General features: G+C 42.2%; 1 long non-coding RNA gene and 1 pseudogene across 1 annotated transcript in view; both read right to left on the bottom strand.

Annotated features, from left to right (window-relative positions):
- Positions 1–8,615: 8,615 nt before the first annotated feature.
- On the bottom strand, positions 8,616–9,091 carry LOC149086287 (uncharacterized; annotated as a pseudogene).
- Positions 9,092–12,665: 3,574 nt separating this feature from the next.
- LOC149086288 (uncharacterized) overlaps positions 12,666–23,111 on the bottom strand; it is a 336,262-nt gene continuing 325,816 nt past the window's right edge. The window contains exons 2-3 of the long non-coding RNA XR_016192678.1: positions 13,495–14,037; positions 12,666–12,728 (exon numbers count right to left, since the gene is read on the bottom strand). This is a non-coding gene — a long non-coding RNA (uncharacterized LOC149086288). The remainder of the gene's footprint in view (positions 12,729–13,494; positions 14,038–23,111) is intronic.

Genomic DNA, 23,111 nt, shown 5'->3' on the forward strand with positions numbered 1-23,111 from the left:
ATCCTGGTGAACTCCGTTCTCGAAATTCTTTTGTCCCTAGATGTCTTTGAAGCTCTTATTGACGACAGCAGTGTCATTTCCTCTTCTCGTGGAATTCCTGGATAGATGGTGTTTAGCTGTCGCGTGGCCCCTTCCAGTATGCTTTCTCCTCCTCCGTCTTTAATGATAACCTGGGGAGGGATTGGCCTGCGCTTCATTGTCGTTTTGTAGGGGAGTCCGTATGCCTCGGTGGTGTTCTGGCATTTTTCCTTCCACTTTCTCAACTTGGTTTCCCTAATTTTCTTGCTGTAGAGTGCTCTGTTTCGAGAGAAGATTTTCCTTGCGGGGTGTAATGTGATAGGCCTCCTCGTGGTGCACTCTGGGTAACGCCAAATCTATCACACGTCATTGTCATCGCTTTTTGTGCTCATATACTTCACCTCCAATAGCCCAAATTACATGCTTATTTCTACACATCTTGCAGTACATGTCTTGCGTCTCGTTTTGTCCTGTACATGTTTGTCTTTTGTGTGCAACCCCTCATTGTGGGCCCCGTTCAGGCGGGGAGGGGTCCTCCCGGATGGGGCATTGCTTCTAGCGTATGCTCCATCCGGGACGCTGTCTACCTGCGTGTTTGCCGTGCGTGGAGACCCGTAAGGCTGGAGATGGGGATCCTGGTTAGCCTGATGCGCTAGCTTTGGCCTCGGATTCAGCCGAAACGGGAGGCTTGGATTAGCCCCGTCCAGGTCAATCGGCTGTGGTCGCCTCGGTGGCTGAAGGGGTTACACTACTGGACAGGTAGAGGGGCCGGGCCTGCCGGACGTCGTTGAGGTTTGCTGGTGCTGCTTCACGACGATCTTGGATCTTGAACGCGTCTGCTCGCCTGCTTTGGTGGTGTATAGCTCCCACCTAACCTGACGTTGCTACTAATCTTCACCGGTTGCGTGTGCGCGTCCACTCGTAGGGCTCCATGGTGGGCATGGTGGATGGGAGTGGAACAATACCCATTCAAATATGGGAAAAAATCAAAATGCACCAAAACGTCAAAGAACTGCTTCAAACCAAACACATGTCAATGTAACTGCTTCAAATTCATCAACTGTCTCATTTTTCTTTCTCACTCTTCAGATGCCGAAAAACCGCTGGCCATGTATCACCATTTGTAATAGATAAAGCTCTCTATGGCACAGTTGGTACCTTAAAATCGGTGAAGGCCCTTCGTTCAGGAGACCTTCTCATCGAAACTAACACATCCAAACAAGCCGAACTCATTCAAAAGCTCACATCTCTCGGAGACATTCCAATAACAGTCAAAATCCATCCCACGTTGAATTATTCACGTGGTGTCATTTCAGATAATAACTTAATTAACATGTATGAAGAAGAACTAACACAAGAGCTGGCGTCTCAAGGCGTAACATCTGCCAAACATATTATGAGCCGCAAAGATGGTAATCCAGCTCCCACATGAAACATAATTCTCACATTCTCATCACCAACATTGCCGAAAGATATCAAAATAGGTTATTATAACCTCAAAATCCGGCCATACATTCCTAACCCTGTTCGATGCTTTAAATGCCAAAAATACGGCCACTCACGAACGGCGTGCCGCAGCCAACCCACCTACGCAAAATGCGGTGAGAAGGACCACATTTCGGACAACTGCACTAATTCACTATTGTGTCAATTGCGGTGGCGACCACCCCGCATTTGACAGAAAGTGTCCGAAATGGAATGAAGAAAAAGAGATCCAGAAGATCAAGGTTCTCAATAACATCTCATATATTGAAGCACGCCGTCGAATAATTTCTAACCAAACTCCGATAGGTAGTAGATCATACTCTAATATGCTAACAAATCCATCAACAGCTAATAAGACTAACAATGTCACCAAAGCATCTGTAACAACTCAGACTGAACCTATAGCTGATACATCAACTCAAACATCATCATCTAACCAACCGTGTAATAGTTGTGGCTGCTGTTGCTCTGCTGGATTACGGAGGGAGTCCACTACCTCCGAAGAAGAGGCAGGAAAAGCAACAGTGTACACATTCAAAAAACCTGCTGGTACTAAACCCAAGATTAATTCTGGAAATAAATCTAAAAAGACCGGATATTCAAGAAAAGCAATACAGAGAGCAATAAAATGTCCCACCCTCAAGAATGTGTCACTAATTGATGACAAGTCAATTGGTGACATGGATCTTGATAATCTATCAGAATCTGGTGGTACTCGCCGGAAACTAGACCGGAATAAATTTAAAGAACTCGAACCGTCTACTTCTACCTAATTTATGGCCAACATAATCCAATGGAACATTCGTGGTCTTAGATCTCAAGGATTTGATCAATCACTATCATTCTGTTTGCGTGGCACTCCAGGAAACTTTTACGAAGCCCTCGGAGACATGGAACATCAGGCGACATTCCCTGTTCCGTATCGATTACGATGACGGGAGTAGAGCTTGCCGCGGTGTTGCTCTGCTGGTTCCACATCACGTGTCGTCGCGCGTTCTAACGCTGCGCACGAACCTGCAAGCCATCGCGGAAATTTCTACAGGCCTAAGAATTACCATCTGTTCCATTTATTTGCCACCAAATGACACCATCTTACAGAGAGATCTGATTGATCAATTACCTCCACCATTTTTTCTTCTTGGAGACTTCAATCCTCATAACATGATATGGAGTTCTAACAGCAGCACCCCTCGTCGGGAAATGGTAGAATGGCTGTTAGACGACATGGACCTTGCTATCATGAATGATGGCAGTTTCACTCATTTCCATGCCCCAAACAATAGTTTCACTGCAATAGATTTATCCTTATGTTCACCCTCACTCTTGCCGAACTGGTCCTGGTCGGTCGATCCGTACCTCCACGGGAGCAATCATTTTCCTCTAGTGGTTAAGTGCCTTGATCGAAGCCATAGCATACCTGAAGGTCCTCCTCGGTGGAAGCTTGTGGCCGCCCGATGGGCAGACTTCACGGAGGATATGGTTTCGCAAGCCGAAGTCGACCACTGTGTCGACCTTGTGACCAGTTGTATTATCTCTGCAGCAAATGAAACAATACCCAAAGTCTCCTCGAAACTTCCTAAATTTCCTAAACCTTGGTGGAACTACGAATGTAATCTTACGATTAAAGCACAAAAGAAAGCATGGAGTAGGTTCCGGCGGTATCCTACCCATGACAACAAGTTGGCATTTTTAAAAGCAAAGGCGATAGCGAGAAGAACCAGGCTCCTGGCTAAAGTTTACGACGGGAATCAATTCATCAACCTTATCCAAAATCATTTGGGACCGGATCCGAAAAATCAATGGTCATTATCAGTCTCATCCCATCACCATTTTAAATACCAATGGCACTATCATCAGCGATGTGAGGGATATTGCGGACACCATCGCGCCGTTTCCAGCGATGCGAACTATCACCCATCGTTTCATCCCATTAAATCATCAGCTGAACGTACATCGTACACCTTCCGGCCTTTTACACCGGAGGGATACAATTCATTGTTCACCTTTCATGAACTGACGACTGCCTTGCAGCGAAGTCCTGACTCAGGTGTAGGGCCCGATGCCATTCATTATTCCATGATTCGGCATCTCTCATCTGAATCACTCTCACATTTACTCATATTATTTAATCGGATCTGGGTCAGTCATTCATTTCCTGACACCTGGCGAGCAGCCATATTTCTTGCATTCCCGAAGCCTGGCAAAAATCCTCAACAACCGAACAGTTACAGACATATTGCTTTGACCAGTTGTCTATGTAAGCTCATGGAACGCATGGTCAACTATCGCCTTATGCACTACCTTGAGGTTAACAATATTTTATCTAAACATCAAAGCGGCTTTAGACGGTTCAGGTCAACAACATGCAATTTGTTACGCCTTGAGACATCAATAAGACAAGCATTTGTGAAGAGGGAGCATATGCTAGCCATATTTTTTGACATAGAAAAGGCCTACGATTGTACATGGAGGCACGGAATTCTTTCCGACCTCTATAATTGCGGCTTGCGGGGCAACCTGCTCATTTTCATTAAGAACTTTCCAGCTCGCCGCATTTTCCAGGTACGGATCGGAAGCACATTATCAGCTCCCCAAATTCAAGAACAAGGTGTACCTCAAGGTAGCATTTTAAGTATAACACTTTTTATTTTAAGACTCAACGGGGTGTTGAACCAACTCCCGTTGTCTGTCACTGGCGCACTCTACGTGGATGATCTGTTGATATCTTACCAATCAGTGAATATGAGGTCAGCCGAGAGACAATTACAAACCGCTCTTAACAAAATCAGCAAGTGGGCTCATGACAACGGTTTCTCTTTCTTCGCTGACAAGACTGTCGCGACCTTCATGATGACCCACAATTGTTTCTCAATAACAATCTAATACCTATTGTAGAAAACACTAAGTTCCTCGGCATCATATTCGACAATAAACCCACTTTCAAACCAGAAATTGCGCAATTTAGAGCTCGTTGCATGAAGACGATGAACCTCTTGAAGGTCATCTCTTCTACATCGTGGGGAGCTGACCGTAAGTCGCTCCTCCACTTATATAAAGCTTTAATAAGATTGAAGCTCGACTACGGCTCCATTGTATACGGGTCGGCAGCTCAGAGCTATCCGAGTGTGCTCGACCCAGTCCACCATCTCGCCTTGCGGATTTGCTCTGGAGCTTTCCGGACGTCTCCAATGGAGAGCCTGTATGTCGAATGCAACGAGCCATCACTGACATCAAGACGCCAGCAACTTTCCTTGAAATATTTTATCAAGATGAAGTCTTTGCCAGGTCATCCACTTCATAATGTCATTTTCAATCCGTCATTTCATAGACTTTTTGCTGCTCGCCCTTCATGTGTTCCGATTTACGGTCTTCGTATGAGGGCACTTGTAGATGAAATACAAATAGACATCAGTCGAGTGGCCCCAGTTGCTCGGCAACTGGCACCATGGGAGCAGTCTCTGCCAGATGTCTCTCTTTCATTATCATCATACCCTAGAGCCACCACAGCAGATGTCATATATCGACAGATATTCTTCAGGCACAGGGGTAGGTACAATAGGTACTTCCCCATATATACCGACGGCTCCAAGAGCCCTGGGCATGTCGGTTGTGCCTACATCTGCTGTGAGGAGACATCTTTCAAACTTCACGACACATTCTCTATTTATTCGGCAGAGCTGTACGTAATCCTTCAGGGTCTACGTCACATATGACGCAAACGCCACCGACGATGCATCATTTATAGCGACTCTCTCAACGCATTGCAAGCACTGTGTTCCTTCACTTTTCACACTCATCCTTTCATTCATGCCATTTTTCATGAACTGCATCACCTCATCCATCACGGTACTACAGTAAAATTTTACTGGGTACCATGTCATGTAGGAATACCGGGCAACGAAAAAGCAGACAACGTAGCTCGAACAACAACCAACATTGACAATAGCCTTTTGGTACCTGCCAGTGACCACTTCTCAATCCTCCGGGAAGTGATGCATCGCCGCTGGCAGGATCATTGGAATAATCAAATTAATAATAAACTTCATGCCATCAAGCCCACACTTGGCCACCGGCGTTCGAGTTGCAGAACTAACCGAAAGGAGGAAGTTCTGCTTGCCCGGTTACGCATAGGACACAGTCGCATCACACAATCATATCTTTTACTACGAGAGAGTCAACCGCAGTGCCCTCATTGTCAAAGTCCATTTACCATTGCCCATGCTTTTACTTGTTCGCACCATCGTCATCATTTTACGACCGCTTTTGGTCGGAGTCATCTTTCACTTCGTGACATTTTATGTGACCATTGCTATGCATCTCGCATTTTTAAATTCATCAGGGCCATTGGTTTGTACGACAAATTATAGCTTTTTACAATTCATATCAGTGTTTTACGTTTCCCATCCCTTTTTTATCATGGACAGTCTTATTTTTCGATATGAGAAAGGGACAATTTTTCTTATGTTTATATTTGTTTTGACGCAGTTTGACCAAACTGGTCCTGGCGCCAGCAAATTCAAAATCCTATCCATAGAAAAACTTACTATTACATGGTTGGTATGATGGTTAATACATTGTATGTCTCCCATGCGATGAAATACAGTCCGTACAACGCCTAGGCATGCTGAGTATCAAATTATCGATGTGATCTTGGGGAAGATCACTCCACGCAGCAAGCAATGCTCTCCGAAGTTCCGGTACACATGTAGGAGGTGGTTGACGGGCTGCAACTCGTCGGTCAGGCATGTCCCACACATGCTCTATCGGATTCATGTCATGTGAGAATGCTGGTCATTCCATACGCGTTATATCCTCAGATTCAAGGCATTCGTTTACGATGTTTGCTCGGTGAGGACGGGCGTTGTCATCCATAAACACAAATTCTGCACCCATGGCACCCCTAAACAAATGTACATGTTGTTCCAGAATGATGTCCCGATAAATTTGGGCTTTCGTGGTTCCGGTTTGAACATGCAGATCTATTCTGGAACCCAGTACAATTCCACCCCAAACGAGCAATACTGCGCCACCGTAACGGTATCATTCAATGATGTTGTCTTGGTGGCAACGGGTACCTGGCGTTCTCCATATGAAAGTCCGACGTGAATCAGACTGCAAGCTAAACCTGGACTCGTCGGAAAACATTACACAAGCCCACTGTGACGATGTCCACATTGCATGTTCTCTACTCCAGGCTAATCGCTGCCGACAGTGAGTTGCCGTGAGCGGAACACATCTGACAGGCCTGCGAGCATATAGACCAATATCTCCCAAACGTCTGTGCGCGGTTTGCCTTGAAACTGTGGTACCCGTGGCTGCAGATAGCTGACGAGACAGGTCGGATGCTGTGCTCCGTCTGCTTCTTTTAGCAGTTACTGCCAAATACCGGTCTTCATTCGGCGTTGTAACTCGGGGCGACCTGTACTGTAACGTCTACTGACATTTCCGTTATCTTGGAATCGTTGCCAAAGCCTAGAGATGACACTTTGGGCAATTCCAAGTTCCTCGGATACTTCCATCTCAGTACGCCCACATTCCACCACGTAAAAAATCATCCACATGCGTCCTCTGTGTCATAACTATTCGCTTATGGCACCGAGCGCCTTACAGAACTCTTGTGAACAATTTCACTTCTTTGCCACCATTCCTTATTTACCCCCCCCTCTTACACTCTCGTCATTGTGACGTACTATCGGCATCATCTGGTGGCTTCCTGAAATTTGCATATCATTCTTGCAGATGTGTGTGATAATTCTACAGGTGAAATTTTTACTTTAGATTTCGATTTCCGTGTGATTCTGAATTATCCTTAATTTATGGACATGAGTGTATTTGGAGGCCATAGAAAAGAAAATAATATATGATTACGAAGTATGGTTTGAAGACAAAACAACACATAATAACAAACTTCTTCAAATACAAAGGCAATTCTTGTTAGATATAACGAAATGCTATTCGACGGTTTCGTACGAGGTGTTGTTCACACTAGCAGGTATACCTCCAATCAACATTACTCTGAAAAACCGAATAAGATGGTATAATATCAGTAAATTGAAAGAGTCTACACAATTTGAAGAACAAATTATAATGCACTGTCAAATACAAGAGCCAGACTGCTCTAATATTCCACCATGGAATAGAATCAAGATCGAATGGGACGAAAATGCTAAGGACAATAACACACATTCCTTTCATATAGATGGCTCCAAAATGTTAAGCAGAGTGGGCTGTGCGTACATGTACTATCATGAAAACAAAAGAACATTGGAAAAAATGTACAGATTGTCATACAATAGTACCGTCTTTTTGTTAGAATTATTAGCAATATATAATGTGGCAAAACATATCCTTGGAAATAAAATGTATGAGGCCCACATATATACAGATTCAAAATCAACTTTATGTACAATCGGTAATCCAAATTACAAAAACAACAGAGTGCTCATAATAATGCAGAAAAAGATCTTTCAAAAATTTAATACAAAACTACAGTGGGTTAAAACACACCACGAAAACAACATTAAAAATGACTACACTGATGCAAGAGCAAAACAAGCCACGCCAAAGGATGAAGTAGTATTCAAATTATACGTAGTACGAGTGAGCAGAGAAACGAATTGAAGTTTAATGGATGCACAAAAAAAAAAAAGAAAAAAAAAAAAAGCCGTCCGAACTGAATGAACGCAAAACAACGAATGTAAATAAAACATGTGTTGCCACAAATAAAGCATTAAAGTATATCACGGTTAACGGTAATTTTTAAATATTCAATATTCCCCCTAAAATTAAACATGCTAACAAATAAAAAAAAAGTAACCAACCATAATACAATACATAAGCACAGATGCAAGAATACTGAACGGATACAAAAGGAAAAAATATATATATAACGATACACAATGCAACACATCATTTTTCCTTCAATGCACACATCCCTATCATTTCTTTCAAATGATTAAACCTTCCACAAGGAAGTGGCTTAATGAATAAATCAGCAGCTTGCTCTTGAGTCGAACAGTTATGCACATCTAGCTGTTCTTTCTGGTACAGTTCTCGAATGAACTTGTATCTCACATCAATGTGCTTGGTTCTGCAGTGAAACTCTGGATTTTTTATGAGTCTGATGGCACTCTGGTTGTCGACCTGTAGTAATGAAGCCATACTATTTCTTTTGCTGCTTGACTCGCCGCCACAAACTCAGCTTCAGTTGTAGATAGAGCTAGGCATTTCTGACGTTGACTCTTCCATGTTATTGCGCCACTGCTACACAAAAACACCATGCCTGAGGTTGATCTCCTTGACACAGGATCCCCTGCGTAATCTGAATCACTGAATGCTTCTAAAGCACCAGCTTTGGAATCAGATGAGTACAAAATACCCCAATTTACTGTACCCTTTAGGTATTTCAATGTCCTTTTCACAACATTCCAATGACAATCTTGCGGTTTGTCTAATACCCGAGAGAGCATACCAAGCGTGTAAGCATACCAAGCGTGTAAGCTATATCAGGTCGAGTGACCGTAGCTAGAAATATGAGGCTCCCAATAGCCTCTCTGTAAGGAACATCAAGGGCTGGAGCAGCAGGCATCTCTGCTGTTAAACAACACTTTTCAATAGGCGTGCCTACCGGATTTGCATCTTGTCATATTGAAACGGGCTAAGGTTCGTCTGCAATAAGATTCCAGGGGCTCGACCATCTACTTGTCCCCGGTAACGATTCTATCGTTCACTCAGCGATTTCTCGTTATGAGCGATAAAAGGGAAGTTTTTGCGACCATATTCTTCGTGAACGATAAATGCGGATCGCTGGGAGGGACAATTGTGAACGAGAGCCGGGAACCTCAAGCGGAAGGACAATTATTTCAGTAGGCTTAACAATGGCGATGGCGTCGACTTAGGTGTTGTTAAATGATTATTACGATTCTCAAATGCGTGCACGTGCTCCGGTTTGAAATAGATACGTCATGGATGCGTTTGAGCTGTCGGATAAAGAATTCGTGAACCTTTTTAGGTTGAAGAAAAATGCTACGAGGAAAGCGTTCGAGGAATTGCGCCGATGTTGGCCCATAGGTCGGAACTCGAGACACCGCTGACAGTTGAGAGAAAGGTAAGTAATAATTAACGTTTAAATTAAAATAATTATAATCAGAAATTATTCGTTGTAGTGGTGTTTCATTTTGAATGAATGTTTTTTTATTAATAATGGAAAACGAATCAAGTACTTAACGTAAGCCCATTTAGGCCTATACATTTTTTATGTTCACGATGTTTTCAGGTAATTTTGATATTCATTAAAAAACACTAGGCTTTCAAAATAAAAGTATTTCAAAATAAAAGTATTTTGAAAAACTCATGCACAAAATATGTAGTTCTGTGCAGTGCCGTCTTAACACGTGGGGCCCCTTCCGGGCACGACCCGATGTGCATAAATGGCCTCGTAAGAGTGAGAGTTGGTGCTATGATTCTCGCGAGGAAAGCATAAAATTTATAAGCTACAGGCCCTTTCAGTTAATTAAGGGGGTCCTAGAATATAACTTTGCCTGAGGCCCATGCATTGTACCCACAAGGGTGGGGCTGAAGGTGCCCGGGGACGATTTCCATCATTTTTCATTGTTTTACACTCTAAATTCACCTTTTTTGGCAAGTACCGGCAAAGATTCAAGCGTAGGGGTCCATTGCGTTCTTGAGACTACCCCAGACCTGTGATTCCCAAATTTTGCAGGGCAGCTAAGAAATTGGGCTGGTGCCTAAATATTTTTTCCATTTGTCAAGCCTTGCCTGTGTATATATGTGTATGTAAAATTAATAAGTACCCTAAACAAGTTTACAGTATTTTGTTTAGATCACCCTTTGTCCATCACAGTTGTTCCAATGAAATATTCACTTAATGGTTTACCTATTTTTGTGAGTACTGAAGCGATTGCACACTGCATGGATAATAATGCTATTCGCTTGTATGCCTCTCTCACTGAGGGCCACAACTAGATGCTTGGTCACCCGGGGCAAGCGAGTATTTTGCCACCCCTTTGTAACGTTTTGAAGGAGAGATATCAGAATGAAATTTGCACCCCCCTCGGGTCTAGTGCCCGAGACCCATCTGCTTCCCCCCCCCTAGTTGCGGCCCTGCTCTCACTTATGCATGTTTTTCCCTTGTACTTTTGCACTGGGGGATGAGTGAGAGATACGGTATACAGTCTATATGCTCGTTATAATGACCTCATTTAATAGCAACCATTCCATTACTAACCGATAGTTACACTATATGTCATTGTTTTTCATGTTTTGGGGGGGGGGGTTACATTTTCCGTGAGTGCGTTAGTATTTGTTTCTAACAGAAGTTTCTCGTAGCACTTTACCATAACATTAGTTTATTCAAATATAATAGTTTTACAATATATCTTGAACAACTACTCATGTTTGATTTAACTTTTGCGCAGGTTCTATGTACATGCCACTGGTGCCTACCAAAGAAGCCTGAGCCAAGACGTCTGTTTGGGGATGTACGAACAGTCTGTGAGTAACTCTATCCACACAGTTACTGAGGCCATCAATACGTTGATGCTACATAAGTATGTGAGATGTCCCAATATGTCGACCTGCAAGTGTCCAGAGCCTTCCTACGTCAACGGGAAGCAGTTTCACTCCGTCAACACACAATTGGTGAGAAATATAGTATTTCAACTTCTTGCCAATAATCATCCTTTATGATTTTGAATTTTGGGAAACATCTGTGGAAAGTGTGGGGGGGGGGGGGGGGTTAATTTTTTAAAAGTGCCAGTTATATGGTTTTTGCATTTATACGACACCATTATTTGAGCCTGAACCCCTCCCTCCAAATTTTCAATGAGCTTATGCCTATGGGTGCCACATGGATCACTATAACAAACGTTAGACAGAAACAAGCTTCACATTAGGTTCACAACACGGGCACGCACATTCAAACATGTATCAATTTGCTAGAAGTTCCGCAGAGCAATATGGCTGAGGTGCATGTCTGGTTTAGTAGTCATTTATGATACGTTCCATGAAAACTGTCACTATGCAATGACATAAAATAAGAAAAGGTGTGATATCTTTATACAAACTATCAAACAGAATTTGTTCTTGTAGTACTATACACGTATGTTGTCTGAACACTGTTCTCAACCGTTATGTAAAGAAATTTTTTTTCCATTACTAAATTTCATGATATTTGTAACGATTTCTGTCTGACACAATGTCAGGTTTTAGTAATTCACATGCTTCTATGCAGTCTTTTTAACTATCATTACATAGTTTTTTATTATTTCAGACAGAACTTCTGACTCTTAACATCGAGGCAATGGATGCTCAGCGGTAATGATGATTATTGCTAGTGAACTGTGTGGTTTTTTTTTGAGCGGTAAACACTGACTACGGGTGTGTTTTTCCAACCTATATGTGTGAATGCAGTCAAAAATAGGGAGGGAAAGCGTTATTGACCAGAAGGGCATGCACAAATGTTGCGTTTGTCTTACAAGTTTTATCTTTGTGAATTTTTGTTTGTGATGTTTTCAGTTTTTGAATATAGTATTGCTTATAAAATGTCTTGTGTTTCGAATGTTTTATGCTGCAATGTATTGTCCTGGCAGTTAAATTCTTGCCATACCTCAAATTTTGCAAGAAAAGAAAATAATAAATGCACAATGAAACTAAATGTAACTGAGAGTTGACTCATTACTTAATCAAGGTGTGAGGAATTCATTGATTTTGGTTTTAAAAAGATATCGGAAATAGTTTTTATTAAAATATTTTTAGTGATCTTGATCCTTCCCTATGTTTGTTCATTTTAACTTTCCAATCTGTTATTTCCTGATCTCTGTTAGCCAATGCATACATTTCATGAATTTTTAAATGGTTGAATTTAACTGTAAACAGGGCCATATTATCCTCCAGTCTCCTGTGGCAGATTAAAAAGTGACCTATCTAAATGAAATACAGCAATACAAATTCAATCAAAAAAAAAGGAAAAAAATCACAATTTTAATTTTTCTTATATACTTCAATAAAATCTTTAAACATGTTACATAACTGTGATGAAAGATTGTTTATAGAAGTGGGTACTTCTTTGAAGGTTATTGCAGTTTCCTCCTGTGCCTGTATGAGCTCTTCTATCGCTTTTTTTTTTCGTTGTGGCGTCCTGTTCAATGAAGTTGAGGCTGTTTCCTCTTGATGGGAAGGAACAGTAAGGGATACATCAACAGGACCTGAAATGTGTATTCAAGTGAAAGAGATTTAACAAATAATATCTCATAATCATATCCATTATGCATCAAACTTTCAGACAGTTATATACAATAATGATACAACCCAATGCCATCATGTCACAACTGTATGTGTTATAAGTTTCTGAAAATGCAGGGCAGTCTCAAACCTGGTGGGGGATATATAACCTATACATTAAGACGGCACTAACTGGAAGACCACAAAACTCAATTGGAAATGAGTAAAACATTTCTGTATGCCAGAGGTAATAGGCACAGTGTCCCAAAAGTTAAATTTAATGAGATCACAATGTAAAGAAGCTCTTCCCTTGTGAGAAAATGTGACATTGGATGAAGTGAATTTCGCTTTTTTTTTCACAGCACTCTTGTAGTGAGTCCATGTCTACACAAAAAGAAATGTTGTGGTTTAAATAATCATCCTATGCATAACTGCCACATTAATTCAACCTTCAAAAACCCGATTCAAAAAGGCCTGTTTGGACCGCTGTTAATTTTTGTAACATTCTACCATTGTTTGTATAAACCACATAAAAAACAATTACATTAGATTTTTTTCCTTTGAGAGATGTTGATAAAAAAAAAAAATTAGTTTAAGCGATTAAATGCAATATTTCCTTATTTCGTTTCTGTAATTTTTCTAACATCAGCAGGAAACAAAACTTTTGGTTTTATAAACGAAACATATTTAATAAATTAACTATATTTCATAAATTACAAGGTAAAATTCAACAAACTTGGAAGTACTCACCTTTTTCCAATCCTTCCCATCTTTGCTGGGACCATACGGAATGGCATTTAATTTTGTCGCCAGCCGTGACCATGTTGTATTTTTGTCGTGACTTGTGAGGTCAGAGGACAGCTTCCCCTCAATTAAAGCATGGCGTTTCTCCAAAAAAATTATCATCACCCCATACTGAGTGGCGATGGTCTTAGAGCATCGCTTGGGTTGAGCACCATTCATTGCGATAGGGGAAAAAAAAAGCACACCGAAGGGACAGAAAGTAAATAAACAGAATGTTTCTGTTGCCACCGGCAGGAAGAACAATTAAAATAAAAAACATAGTAGTTGTTGTATTTCCTTAACATAGCGCTGATTGGTCAGAAGATGAAATACTCTCGAAGAAGCATTTTCGCGTACTTATCGTATCACGTGGTCTGAACGACAATCTTCAACGAGTGGAAAATGGTCGCTCAAAATTGTCGCTGAGAATTTTGTTCTTCAGCTTGTCTTTCAGAATTGTCCTTCAACGAGGGACAGGTTGTTATGAACGACAAGTAGATGGTCGAGCCCCTGATGGATGAAAATCGATCCATCATCCAAATAATTAATTTGCATACCCAAAAAGTACTTGGCATTATCTATTACGACTGCAAATTTAGATCTGAGTTGGTCAAGAAATATATTTAGCATTTTTAAGTCCTTGGAAAATATCAGACTATCATCCACATAAAGGATAAGAAAAAAGGTTTTCTCTGCATTAGCAAACAAGCATGGATCTGAACTTGAAGATTTTAAGCCATGATTTCCTAGAAATTTGCTGAATTTTTCATTCCAGCACCTGGGGGACTGTTTCAATCCATAGATGCTCTTCATCAATTTGCAGACCTGATTTGAACCATTCTCGAAACCTTCTGGCTGGTTCATGTAGATTTCTTCTCTTAGTTCTCCATGAAGAAATGCTGTTTTGATGTCAAACTGAGCAACCTTTATTTTCTTCTTAGCAGCCACGCTTAACATCGTTCTCACAGTATCGCAGCGAACAACTGGACTGAACGTTTCGGTGTAATCTACACCAGGTATCTGTCCAAATCCTTTAGCGACCAGACGTGCCTTATATCTTGTCACTGCACCATCTGCATTTTTCTTAGCTTTGAACACCCATCGACTTCCTATGGCTTTTCTATCACTTGGCAAATCCACCAGCTTCCATGTCTTGTTTTCAATTAGAGAATTCATCTCTTCTTGTAAAGCAGCTTGCCAATGACCTGAATCCTTTAATGACATTGCTTCCGTGTAAGTGACTAGTTCATCACATTCTGCCAGCATGACAATCATCAAACTTGGATGGCTTCTTCAGCTTCGACCTGTCTCGTAAATTATACGTATCTGTGTCTGGCTGTGATTCAACTTGCTTGAAACCATCTGTGTCTTCGGTAACTTTTTCAGTAAACTCTGGATTGTTGATGAAAATCTGCTTGCTCGTGATTTCATTCTTGAACACAACGTCCCTCGAAAGCACTATTTCATCTTTACTGGGTATCCATACCCTGTAGCCATCTTTATCGCCACAATACCCAACAAAATATCCTTTCTGAGCTTTCTTATCAAACTTTTTTCTTTTCTGTTTTGGAACATGCACAAAACATTCAGCACCAAATGCACGTAAATGATTGAATGGTGACTCTTTGTTATACCACAGTTTATAAGATTTTTAATCAACACTACTCGGTCCAGTTCGGTTGATAACATAGGCTGCGGTATTAACAGCTTCTGCCCATAGCTTTTCTGGCAATTCCTTATCATGTAGTATAGTTCTGGTGGCTTCCACAAGAATCCGATTTTCCCTCTCAATTGCCCCATTTTGTATTGTTGTGTATGGCATTGAGTTTCAATGAATCAATCCAATTTCTTTTACAGTGGATTCAACTTCAGAATTCTTGAACTCTGAACCACACCATCAGTTAGCTCTTTAATAGTATGACCTTGAGTTCGTACTTCAGCAATAAAGTGTTTCACCTTTGAAGGAAGTTCAGACTTTGCTTTCAAGACGTACAACGATCTGTACTTTGAGAAGTCATCCTTGAATACAACATAATATCTGCTTCCCCCAACGATTTTTCAGGCATCGGCCCACAGACATCTGCATGGATCAGTCCACCAACTGTAGTTGGCCTCGTTGTTCTGGTACCGAAACTGAGTCTATGCATTTTACCATAGCCACATGCATCACAAAAATTTCGACTGAACTGAATGTCCATACCTTTACTTTTGAGGAATTTCTGTACATGTTGATTGTTCTGGTGACCTAGTCGCTCATGCCACAGTTGAATATCAGAATTTTTCACAGCGAGACAAACTTCAGAAATTATGACACGCATCAAAAGCTTGTACACACCACTGAGTTCCAACAACGAATTCCAACAGCAACAGTCTGCTTCCCATTTCGGAACTCTCTTGTGCTTTGTGTAGCAACTTCGATGAGACCATGATTCAGAGCAGATCCAGATGAGAACAGATTCTGGTCAGATTTAGGGACATACCAAGCATTCTTCAATTGACCTGATTTCCACTTCCCACATACCAGCATTTCCACATCAATCGTGCCGTATCCTTCAGCATACATGAAAGTTCCATCACCGAGACGAAGCGGTTTTGGCTCAGCAAAAGGAACATACGAAGAGAAGAAATCCGAACGAGTCGATATGTGATGAGAATCCCTGAATCAATTATCCGACAGTCCTTGTTAGCATCTGTGACAGACATGAATGCTTGTCCCTGAGAACTCTGGTCAGAAGTTTCATAATCTTTACTTGAATGGCAGTTCTTTTTGATATGACCGACTTTCCTGCAGGAGTAGCGCTTCACAATTTTCTTCTTCGGCTTTTGAGTTTTCGAAGTTTCGAGCTTTTTCTTAGCCGTCGAACTAGCATTTTTTGCAATAAATGCAGTTTTCCATGCACTAACCTTCATCGGTTACGTGTGCGCGTCCCCTTGTAGGGCTCCATGGTGGGCATGGTCGGTAGGGGCCGAACACATTATCTCCAAAATGGGGAAAAATTCAAATGCACCAAAACGTCAAAGAACTGCCATGAGTGAAACAATTGTCACTGAACCGGATCCTATCATTTCATTTTTCTTCTTGCATTTTTCAGATACTGATAAACCGCTGACAAAAGTGTCACCATTCGTAATAGACAAAGCTCTCTATGGCGCAATAGGCACATTAAAATCAGTGAAGGCTCTTCGTTCAGGAGACCTTCTCATTGAAACTAACACACCTAAACAATCCGAACTCGTTCAAAAGCTCACATCTCTCGGAGACATTCCAATAACAGTCAAAATCCATCCCACGTTGAATTATTCACGTGGTGTCATTTCAGATACTAACTTGATTAATATGGATGAAGAACTACTAACAGAGGAGCTGGAGTCTGAAGGCGTAACATCTGCCAAACATATCATGAGCCGCAAAGATGGCAATCCAGCTCCATCACGTAACATAATCCTGACATACTCATCACCGACATTGCCAAAAGATATTAAGATAGGCTATTATAGTCTCAAAATCCGCCCATACATACCTAACCCCGTAAGATGTTTCAACTGCCAGAAATTCGTCACTCACGAACGGCGTGCCGCAGTCAACCCACCTGCGCAAAATGCGGTGAGAAGGACCACATTTCGGACAACTGCACTTCAACATCATTCAAGTGCGTCAATTGCGGTGGCATTCACCCCGCATTTGACAGGAAGTGTCCGAAATGGAATGAAGAAAAAGAGATCCAGAAGATCAAGGTCCTTAATAACATCTCGTATATCGAAGCACGTCGTCGCATAACATCTAACCAAGCTCCAATCGTTGGTAAATCGTACACCAATACGACTTCACAATCACCGACTACTAACAAGATTAACAGTGTAACAAAAGTTTCTATTACAACTCAGACCGAACCAATTGCTAACACATCCAATCAACCATGCAATAGTTGTGGCTGCTGTTGCTCCGCTGGATTCCGGAGGGAGTCCACTACCTCCGAAGAAGAAGCGGGAAAAGCAACAGCGAACACATTCAAAATATCTACTGGTACCAAACCGAAAATTAGTTCTGGAAATAAAACAAAAAATAAACCTTTCAAGACGGGGTATTCCAAAAAAGCCATACAGAGAGCTTTGACACATCCCACCGTTAAAAATGTGTCACTTATCGATGACACATCGATTGGTGACATCTATCTTGACAATCCTACAGAATATTTGAAATTTAAATTTATGGCCAACATAATTCAATGGAACATTCGTGGTCTTAGATCCAATTATGAAGATCTCAAGGATTTGATCAATCGTTATCATCCTGTTTGCGTGGCACTCCAGGAAACTTTTATAAAGCCCTCGGAGACATGGAACATCAGGCGACATTCCCTCTTTCGTATTGACTACGCTGACGGGAGTAGGGCTTGCCGCGGTGTTGCTCTGCTGGTTCCACATCACGTGTCGTCGCGCGTTTTAACGCTGCGCACGAACCTGCAAGCCATCGCGGTGGAAATCTCTACAGGCCTAAGAATTACCATCTGTTCCATTTATTTGCCACCAAATGACACCATCTTACAGAGAGATCTGATTGATCAATTACCTCCACCATTTTTTCTTCTTGGAGACTTCAATCCTCATAACATGATATGGAGTTCTAACAGCAACACCCCTCGTGGAAAAATGGTAGAATGGCTGTTAGACGACATGGACCTTGCTATCATGAATGATGGCAGTTTCACTCATTTCCATGCCCCAAACAATAGTTTCACTGCAATAGATTTATCCTTATGTTCACCCTCACTCTTGCCGAACTGGTCCTGGTCGGTTGATCCGTACCTCCACGGGAGCAATCATTTTCCTCTAGTGGTTAAGTGCCTTGATCGAAGCCATAGCATACCTGAGGGTCCTCCTCGGTGGAAGCTTGTGGCCGCCCGATGGGCAGACTTCACGGTCAAGGCAGAAATCACGGAGGATATGGTTTCGCAAACCGACGTCGACCACTGTGTCGACCTTGTGACCAGTTGTATCATCTCTGCAGCAAATGAAACAATACCCAAAGTCTCCTCGAAACTTCCTAAATTTCCTAAACCTTGGTGGAACCACGAATGTAATCTTACGATTAAAGCACAAAAGAAAGAATGGAGTAGGTTCCGGCGGTATCCTACCCATGACAATAAGTTGGCATTTTTAAAAGCAAAGGCGATAGTGAAAAGAACCAGGCGCCAGGCTCAACGCGAGTCCTGGCGAAAGTTTACCACGGGAATCAATTCATCTACTTCATCGAAAGTCATTTGGGACCGGATCCGAAAAATCAATGGTCATTATCAGTCTCATCCGATCACTATTTTAAACACCAATGGCACTATCATCAGCGATGTGAGGGATATTGCGGATACCATCGCCGCCCATTTCGCCACTGTCTCCAGTGATGCGAATTATCCCCCATCGTTTCATCCCATTAAATCATCGGCCGAACGTACATCGTACACCTTCCGGCCTTTTACACCGGAGGGATACAATTCATTGTTCACCTTTCATGAACTGACGACGGCCTTGCAACGAAGTCCTGACTCAGGTGTAGGGCCCGATGCCATTCATTATTCCATGATTCGGCATCTCTCATCTGAATCACTCTCACATTTACTCATATTATTTAATCGGATCTGGGTCAGTCATTCATTTCCTGACATCTGGCGAGCAGCCATTGTTCTTGCATTCCCGAAGCCTGGCAAAAATCCTCAACAACCTAATAGTTACCGACCTATTGCTTTGACCAGTTGTCTATGTAAGCTCATGGAACGCATGGTCAACTATCGCCTTATGCACTACCTTGAGGTTAACAATATTTTATCTAAACATCAAAGCGGCTTTAGACGGTTCAGGTCCACAACATGCAATATGTTACGCCTTGAGACATCAATAAGACAAGCATTCGTAAAGAGGGAGCATATAATAGCTATATTTTTTGATATAGAAAAGGCCTACGATCGTACATGGAGGCACGGAATTCTTTGCGACCTCTATTGCGGCTTGCGGGGCAACTTGCCCATTTTTATTAAGAACTTTTTTGCTCGCCGCATCTTCCAGGTACGGATGGGAAGCACGTTATCAGCTCCCCAAATTCAAGAACAAGGTGTACCTCAAGGTAGCATTTTAAGTGTAACACTTTTTATTTTGAGACTCAACGAGGTGTTGAACCAACTCCCGTTGTCAGTCACTGGCGCACTTTACGTGGATGATCTGTTAATATCACATCAATCAGTGAATATGAGGTCAGCCGAGAGACAATTACAAACTGCTCTCAACAAGATCAGCAAGTGGGCTCATGATAACGGTTTCTCTTTCTAATCTGACAAAACCGTCGCTGTGCATTTTTGCCGGCGTCGTGAGCTTCATGATGACCCACAGCTATTTTTAAATAATACTCAAATACCTATTGTAGAGAATACAAAATTCCTCGGCATTACATTTGACAAGAAACTTACATTTAAACCTCATATTTCATAGTTGAGAGCTCGTTGTATGAAGACGATGAACCTCTTGAAGGTCATCTCTTCTACATGGTGGGCAGCAGACCGTAAGTCGCTCCTTCACTTATATAAAGCTCTAATACGTTCAAAGCTCGACTACGGTTCCATTGTATACGGGTCAGCACCTCGGAGCTATCTGAGTGTGCTCGACCCAATTCATCATCTCGCTCTCCGCATTTGCTCTGGAGCTTTCCGAACTTCTCCCATGGAAAGCCTCTATGTCGAATGCAACGAGCCATCACTGACATCAAGACGCCAACAACTTTCCTTGAAATATTATATCAAGATGAAGTCTTTACCAGGTCATCCACTTCATAATGTCATTTTCAATCCGTCATTTCATAGACTTTTTGCTGCTCGACCTTCATGTGTTCCATCTTACGGTCTTCGTATGAGGGCACTTGTGGCAGAACTAGAATTAGACATCAGTCGTGTGGCCCCAGTTGCTTGGCAACTGGCACCATGGGAGCAGTCTCTGCCAGATGTCTCTCTTTCATTATCATTATACCATAGAGCCACCACAGCAGATGTCATATATCGACAGATATTCTTCAGGCACAGGGGTAGGTACAATAGGTACTTCCCCATATAAACCGATGGCTCCCAGAGCCCTGGGCATGTCGGTTGTGCCTACATCTGCTGTGAGGAGACATCTTTCAAACTTCCCGACATATTTTATATTTATTCGGCAGAACTGTATGCAATCCTTCGGGCTCTACGTCATATACGACGCAAACGCCACCGACGATGCATCATCTATAGCGACTCTCTCAGCGCATTACAAGCACTGTGTTCCTGTACGTTTCACACTCATCCATTCATGCATTCCATTTTTCATGAACTGCATTACCTCATTCATCATGGTACCACAGTAAAATTTTACTGGGTACCAGGTCATGTAGGAATACCGGGCAACGAAAAAGCAGACAACGCAGCTCGAACAACAAGTAACATCGATAATAGCCTTTTGATGCCTGCCAGTGACCACTTCTCAATCCTCCGGGAAGTGATGCATCACCGCTGGCAGGAGCACTGGAACAATCAAATAAATAATAAACTTCATGCCATCAAGCCCACACTTGGCCATTGGCGTTCGAGCTGCAGAACTAACAGAAATGAGGAAGTTCTGCTTGCCCGGTTACGCATAGGACACAGTCGCCTCACACAATCATATTTTTTATTACGAGAGAGTCAACCGCAGTGCCCACATTGTCAAAGTCCATTGACCATTGCTCATGCTTTTACTTGTTCACATCATCGTCATCATTTTACGACCGCTTTTGGTCATAGTCATCTTTCACTTCATGACATTTTAAATGACCATAGCGATGCATCTCGCATTTTTAAATTCATCAGAGCCATTGGTTTTTATAACAAATTATAGATTTTTACAATTCATGTCATTGTTTTATGCTTTACGTTACTTTTTATCATGCATGATTTTAGTATTTTGACATGACAAAAGGATGATTTTTCTTATTTTTATAATTTGTTTTGGCGCAGTTTGACCACATTGGTCCTTGCGCCAGAAAATTTAAAATCCAATCCAATCCTCTCTGTTTCTTGTACTTGTGCCAGTTTCGGACGGGGGTCGGCTCTTCTAATTTGCAATCCCGTTCTTGGATTGTTCCGTATTAACGTTGTACGCAGGAGAAGAACATCGTCATGGACACCGCTACCATCAACGGCACGTTCCGCCCCAAGCGATTCGTCTCTAGAGCGATGAGATACGAGCACCTCAGCCCGTGCGTCGGAGGAGTCAAACGCCATCTCGCTTTTGACGACGAAGGCGACGCGAACATCCATCACAGGTGCGGTCCGCAGTGTGACACGTGGGATCTTTGGGACGACCTGGACTTTGTTCCAGACGTCACTGTGGAGTGGGAGAACGTGTCGGAGGTCCTCTGCTACAACGAAGGCGAGGAAAACTCCATCCAACATCCAAACTCGCCCACGGATTTTAGCTTCGGCTTCGGGACACCCGTACAATCCGGCGTTGGATTCGGGTCGTCGTCGTCACTCTTCGGGGACAGGATATCGAGTTTCCCAGTGCGCAACTCGATTGGGAACACCGTCACCGAAGACTATGTCTATCCATCAGACTGGTCGGAAGATAGTGTGTTCCTTCCACCCCGGGAAAACAGAGTCAACAATACCGTGACTCTAGCGGAAGGGGAAAAAAACCGAACTTTTGGCATAACATCAGCCGAAGTCGGTGCAGACTTGACAGGCGCAGCAAAATCTGGAGACTCCTTGGATATTGGCGATGCAAGCATGTCTTGGGATTACCCAAGCATCTGTAGCCCCGAACACGTCTCTTTACGTGAACAGCCACTGTGTTCGACGCCACTGCCACCAAAAAACACCGAGCAAGAGGAACTTGCGGATGAGATATCCAGCGTTTCACTTTCCTCATGGCTTATGTGGGCACCATTCGCATGTTTGGCTATAGCCGGAGCAGGATATTGCGCTGTCAAGTTCTGCAGGTAAGTATGTTTTTTTTTTGCATTTCTACTTTCTCATTTGCAAAAAAAAAAAAAAAAAAAACCAAAAAAAAACAAAAAACCGAAAAAAAAATTTTTTCGTGCAGTTTTTTTTTTCTCGAGTTTTTCGAGTTTTTGAAATTTACTTTTATTCTTGACGATGACGGAATAGCTGAGGGTAAAATTTTACTCGACCAGTCAAAGTTGAGTGACACCCTCTTTGACATTGAAAGGGGGGGGGGAGCAAAATTTTGGTTCTGCTTCCCCCCCATTTTTTTGAAATTTTTTTCTCTTTGTGTTCTTTGGTACGGCTGCCCCCTTCTGAATGTTTTGTTGGCAGTCGCTACCCCCAGGTTACAACACTTTGACATGCAAACGGATATTTGATATGTTTGATGCTGGTGTTTCCATCTGGAGGTTTTTGAATATTTTTTCTTTCCCGATTCTTTTCCAAGCAACTTACTTACCGTGCAAATGATTCAAGGATATACTTACACCTCAGTATACTAAAGTGCGGGGGAAAAAACATGTACACTGTGAAATGCAGCATTTGCGATTTGATGAAGTTCTAGAAACTAGTCCAAGAAACTCCCGACCAGGA

Source organism: Pholcus phalangioides, unplaced genomic scaffold (genome assembly GCF_987345545.1).
Source record: "Pholcus phalangioides strain wild (caught in Gottingen) unplaced genomic scaffold, Ppha-v1.0 ptg000005l_1, whole genome shotgun sequence".
Classification (NCBI taxonomy): domain Eukaryota; kingdom Metazoa; phylum Arthropoda; class Arachnida; order Araneae; family Pholcidae; genus Pholcus; species Pholcus phalangioides.